The sequence below is a fragment of the Giraffa tippelskirchi genome, chromosome 7 (assembly GCF_054371585.1).
Source record: "Giraffa tippelskirchi isolate mGirTip1 chromosome 7, T2T-mGirTip1v1.2.pri, whole genome shotgun sequence".
Taxonomy (NCBI): Eukaryota; Metazoa; Chordata; class Mammalia; order Artiodactyla; family Giraffidae; genus Giraffa; species Giraffa tippelskirchi.
In genome coordinates, this window is record NC_137281.1 from 3693990 (window position 1) to 3700345 (window position 6356).

Consider the following 6356-nt stretch of genomic DNA (forward strand, 5'->3'; position numbering starts at 1 on the left):
GTTTTGAAGATAAGAATGAGTAACTCCCTTCTCATGGCGTCTGTGTTAACGCTCCCTGGAAGATAAGGCTCCCTTCCCAGCTATCAGCATGCAGTTCATTGCCTCACTATCTACGTACTCAGTCTGTCTCTTTGGAAATCTTGATGGAATACACCCTGGCAGATTGATGTGTGTTCTTTGTTTGGATGAGGTATAAGATGATGCTGAAAACTGTGCTTCAGTGGAGCAATTCCCCAGAGCTATCTGAGAGTCTGTCTCCCAGACTGTCATACCCATTTTGGCTCAAAGAAAACTCTTGCTTCTTCCCATTATATTGATTCTTTTCACAGACACTTGAATTCATATGATCATCCAGGACCCTGGGAAGATAGAGCTATAAATCTGGGGACCCCCCTCAAAGCCTGCTCCCACCCAGTCTCTCTTATACTACTTGACTCCCCGTAGTCTTCACATGATCTGAGACACTCCAGTGTGGGGGGACCCCAACCCCAACCGGACCCCAACTGGGAGAAGGAGAGCTTAACATCTCTGATGTGAATTCAAGCAACTGAAGCATTTAACGAGCTTCGTGCCAGCGTCCAGCCTTGCACAAAGGGATGGAAGAGAATAAAAGGGATGCGACTTGGTCCCCTTCTTCAAGGAGCTCTGTTTGCTGGGAGGGCTGGGCACACAGGCAGAGAGGTGATCTAAGAGGCCAGGAGCTCTGCTCCTCATGAAAGAAAACCTGGAGCAGGAAGTGGAGGGGTGAAGCGGGGATGGGGGTACTGGTGAGAGGTTGACTAGATTCTGACCTGCATCAAGTGACCCACATGCTAAAACACTGGGCACAGACCTTCATAATGGAACTTAGATGTAGTGGTGGATGGTTAGATTAACTTATATAAAAAACTGAAATAGTTGATGTAAAATACTTAATTTTTTTTTTTTAAAAAGCCAGCCACATAAGATATAATGGAGTGACTTATGCTGTAGTGGAGAGTTTAGGTCTTTTTTTACAGCTGAGTAGTTGTTTCCTATGTGCAGGTTAATATTTTTATTTCTTCCTCTGGTTGCTGATTACATTGTGGTAATTTCCTGGTGAAAATGTATCTTGCTGCACACTTACGAAGCATGCACTTTTCTGTATACATATGATATTTTGAAAAGCTTACACAAGAATTGTACAACTTTAGGGATTCCCTAGAGGTCCAGTGGTTAGGACTTGGTGATTTCAGTCCTGTGGCCCTCTGGTCTGGGAACTAAGTTCCCGCAAGCTATGCTCTGCAGCCAAAAAAATGTACAGTATTAAAGTCGCTTTGTCCATTAGCAAAAAATTCATGGCTGTAAATGCATCTCACATTCATACTCCATAGAAGCTTGGAGTGTCCTTGAACCAGCAGATCCAGGGCATGGAGGGATTCCACACAGCATCTACTTCCTGTGGTTAAGATGACTCAGCACCAGGGATGTTTTGTCCAGAGCCTGGGAGGTGGAGGCTGGTGGCTGTTGCTCATTGTTCTCCCCCAGGCTGTGTCGGATCCCGTATCCAAAGTATATGACAGACTCTAGTAGGGAAATGAGATAGTGAGAAGGGAAAGTAGGTGCTCTCCCCCCTTATAAATGCCCAATAGGCCTCCTATTATGGTGTCTGACACAGATTAGGGAGAGGTGGTAGGAAAAGGATTAGGTTCAGTCACTCAAGGGGTCTTATTTTCCAAGGAAGCCTCTTACCAATCGCTGCCCAGACACCAAATAGGGCCCAGGTCCCAGAGGTCATCTGCATCATCAGGTAAATGTTCACGAAGATGCTCACCAGTGGGAGGACAGGCAGAGCGGGGACCTGCGGGCAGAGTCAGTTCATCCCTGAGCACAGCCCAGACGTCTGAGAGGGAGACCCGACCCCATGTGGGCGGGAGACTCCATTATTACTGGGGATGTGTTCAGTGCCTCTTAGATTGGATTTGTAAAGCACTGAGTGTGAATCAGGAAGAGTCCAGTGATTTCAGTAACTCCCCTTCTTCCCTGGTCCAGCGAAGTATGTTTGGACCTCAAAGCATGCAGACTTTACAAACTAAAGGTGGACATTTTGGGCACATAAGGTCACCCACCTTAAAATAAAGATAAGTGGGGTTCTGGGGCTGCCTCCAGATGATGGCCGTGACCCCAGTGATGAACAGCAGCAGCAGCACAGCCACGGTTGTGAGCACGGGGTCTCCAGAGAACACCTGGCTGGGCCCCTGGGCCAGGCTCAGGCTCAGGATGATCAGGAGGAGAACTGCAGGGGTGAAGGAGGAGGAGAGCAGGCTGGACCCGGAAGACAAAGACATCAGGACCTCGGGTCACACCCCTCCCCAGGCTGCCCCCATCAGGAAGGACCATCGTATCTCCAAGTGTCCTCATCAATGAAAAATGATACATTTCCACCTTACCCTGCCAATTCGAGAATACCATCAAAAAGAAACCCCACTGCTCACCAAGCAGGAAGGCACATCCATAGACAATCTGCCCAGATTTCCGGGTGGGGATGGTGCTGGCAGGGAACCACAGACTCTTTAGAATGTTTGAGGTTCCTGCCTCAGGTCCATAGTCCGAAGGACTTCCTTCAACTTCAGACTTCATCTCAATTTTGTCTTCTGTTTTCTCCTTCTTGCTTAAGATCTGATCTGGCTGGTATCTGAATTAGAGGTATTACAGCAGTATTGACAGTGGCTCCTACTCATCCAACATTGGACAATCTAATCTATCTATTCCCAGATAAGTGGACTGGGGCATTTAGAAAGTAGCAAGAAGGCAGAGGACGATTACCTCCCCATCAATCTCCAAGAGCCCAAAGCCCCCAGTCAAGGTGTAGTGGGGTCTCACCTGAGGACAAGCACAGAAAAAACCACCAGGGAATAAGCAAGCAGGGTCCCAACAGAAACGAGATCCACAAGATCCGTGAGCTTGAAGGGTAATGCCATGACCGCTGGAGTGATGGCATAGACAAGGGGGGGAGGGGAGAGAGTGAGTAACCACTTCAAGTTTGGGAAGTTGATTCAGAGAAGGAGTAGGTTCTTTTTATTCACCTGCAATGCTTCCAGAAGCCATGATGGCCATGACGGGGGTGCCTGTGCGATCATAGATCTAGGCAAGTCCCTGGAAAAGGAGCCCATCCTTTGCCATTGCGCAGATCAAGCAAGGCATGGTGAACATGGTACCCAGGAGGCTGGGAGAGGAAATGGGGACATGTGAGAGGACATGGAGAAGCAGGAGAGACCAGGGCATCCACTTCCTAGTCTACATGCAGTAAATCCCAAGGGCTGGGATACTAGAGCATCTGACAGTAGACGGGGAGAAAACCACGACACTCACCTGGATGAAAGAGCACAGAGGGTACCAACAGCCACGACATATCTGGCAGGGCCCCACCCAACATGGAGAAATGCCTACGGCAAAGGACTCTTGGGCTGAATCTGGTAGGAGGGTACCATGAGGGTGAGTGCTGCTGAGACTCCAAAATATGCCAAAAAGCAGTTGAAGAGAGAAATCATGATGCTGAAGGGGATGGAACGCTGAGGATTTAGGGCTTCTTCCCCTGCAGGAAGGGCAGAAATGCTGAGTCAGGAAAACATGCTGGGATGGAAGCACAAAATCAAACTCCCTCTTGAATCTTCAAGAACAGGCTAACCTACTACCAACCCCTATGCTCAAGGGCAGCCCAAATTGTGCCCAACACTCTGATGGTGGGTTGACCATCAGACCACATTACCTCTCGTGGCAATGGAATCAAAACCAAGAAATGCATAGAAACATGTTGCTGCCCTGTGGAGAATTCCTTCAAAGCCAAAGGGCATGAACCCTCCGGAACCCAGAGGGTCCAAGCTGTGGTGAGAGAAGGAAAGAGGAAGGACGTGGGTGAGATGTGCTGAGCCATCTCTACTGGACTCCTCCCTTAATACCACATGGACCCTCATCACTTGGACCCATCAGCCCAGGTCTCTTTGTTGTTGTTTTTTTGTCACTAAGCCGTGTCCTACTCTCTTGCAACCCCCTGGACTGTAGCCCTCTAAGCTCTTCTGTCCATAGGATATCCCAGGCAAGAATACCAGAGTGGGTTGCCATTTCCTTCTCCAGGGTATCTTCCCAACCCAGGGATTGAACTCAGATCTCTGGCATTGGCAGGCAGATTCTTTACCACTGAGCTGCCAGGGAAGCCCCGGTCTTTTAGTCTCCACCATACTTCCAGCTCTGCACCACCTCCCCCAAGCACTGCTACGGCCAAGATTACCGTTCCAAACTAGAAGTGTCAGTGGATCCAGATGTGTTCAGTTTGTAGTCCTGTTCTGTGAGCTCCCAATTGTGCAGATCTCACTTAATGAAGCCAGAGAGGATGATGAAGCTGAGAACCAGAAGGTTGATGACCGTGAACACTTTGTTAACCAGGGTCGAGTCACGAGCTCCCAGGACCAGTACTCCTGTGGGAAAGATGGAATATGAGAGATTCAAAACAGCTAAATCCATGTCACAGGAAGAAGACTAGCGGTTGTTGGGGGTCATGGAGTTAGTGGTGGTGGTGGACGAATGGACAGTAATTGTTCAGTGGGTACGGTGTTTCCTTTCTGGGTGATAAATATATTTGGAACCAGATGAGGTGACTGTTGCCCAACACTGTAAATGCACTAAGTCCCACTGACCTGTATACTTTAAGGTCATTAATTTCTTACTGTGACAATCATCTCACAATATATACTTCTACCAAATTGTCATGTTAAATCCAAATCTACCAAATGTCAGCTTAAATCTGTACAGTGTTGCATTTATAGCTCAATAAAGCTGGGGAAAATAGTATGTTTACTTTTATGCTATGTTATTTTCTTCTCAATTAAAAACACATCTTGGTAAGGTCTCAATAAGGTCTCAATAAGTGATTCTCAGCTGGGGTTGGCTTTGTACGCCAAGTGACATTTGACAGTGTCTGGGGACATCATGATTTTCAGTTTAGGAGGTGTATATCACTCGTATCTAGTGAGTAAAGTTCAGAGGTGCTACTCAACATCCAATGAGTGATGAGTTTTTTAAAAAAACCCAAATTGCACACCCCCACATCTATGAATGATCGAGCCCCAACTGTCAGTGGTACCAAGAATGGGAAATAACGCTCTGTCTTGCCTTCTTGTCTTTCATATCAGAGACCCTATTTTCCAGTCCTCATTCTCCATCATTTTGTCACCCCAAGCCTTTCCCATCTCAGCTTCTGCTCTGCACCCCACTCTTCCCATCCTATCACCCCCTCTCACCTGTGAGCAGCAGCACCAGGCCCAGGGCGACAAAGTCTGCATAGGTGGGCAGGAAGTGGGGCACATGCAGAGAGAGAGTTCCCTGTAACCCCTAAGAGATGTGGCTCCCACTCAGGCTGTCCAAGGCGGAGCTCCAGCCCCGGGCTATACAGGCGGTGCCTGCAGCGGTGGAAGGAACATTCACTAACAAACATAAACTGATTGCTAGTATGGGCCACGGGCTATTTTTTTTTGGAGGAACCCAAACAAAAGGCCTGACCTCAAAGAGTTTCTTTTCATGGGTTGGCATGGGAAGACCCAGACAATTCACAAAATTGATCAACTATTTCATATGCTAGGAGGAGATTAATGTTATGAAAGAAAATGTAACAGGAAGTTGGGACCAGGAGGGCTAGAAGGTGAGGATTGAAATTTTAAACCCGGATGCAAAGGAAAATTCCATGAAAGAAACAGTTGAGCAAAGACTTCAGTATGGTGAGGGGATGAGGCTGTGGGTCATGCCTCCCTCTCACTTGCTCCCTAGATTTCCCTTTCCTTGTGGGCTCTTGGTCCATCATTTAAGGAAAGCAGGATGGACCTGAGAACAATTAAGTTGTGGAGTTTTCCTGCCACTATTATCCACTTCCCCCTACAAGGTGGATAATCAAATTCTCATGAAAGAGTGAAGACCTAAACCCCACCTCCTAGAACCTGATCTTAAGCCCCACACTCTCCTCTGACCATCCTCTCACCAATGACCAAGGACAGGATGAGGTTCCAGCCAGTGATGAAGGCACAGAGTTGTCCCATGGTGATGTAGCTGTAGAGATACGCAGAACTGGAGCCTGGAACTCAGGCCCCAAACTCTGCATAGCAGAACCCGGACAACACACAGGACAGGCCGGCCACCAAGAAGCAGATGACAGTCGCTGGTCCAGCTCTCACTTTGGCCACCGCGCCAACCAGGATGTACACGCCAGCTCCTAGGGTTCTGCCCACACCTAAAGGCACCAGGTCGAGGCTGTTCAGATGAGCTTCGGGACTCTCAGACTCTGCTCTGACCTCCAGTAGCTGCCTGTGGACCAGCTTCTGACCAAATTGGCGAACATACTGATGCAGCAT

At 48.2% G+C, this 6356-nt stretch overlaps 1 pseudogene; it reads right to left on the reverse strand.

Annotated features, from left to right (window-relative positions):
* Positions 1–1410: 1410 nt before the first annotated feature.
* LOC145512518 (cationic amino acid transporter 3-like) lies at positions 1411–6356 on the reverse strand (annotated as a pseudogene).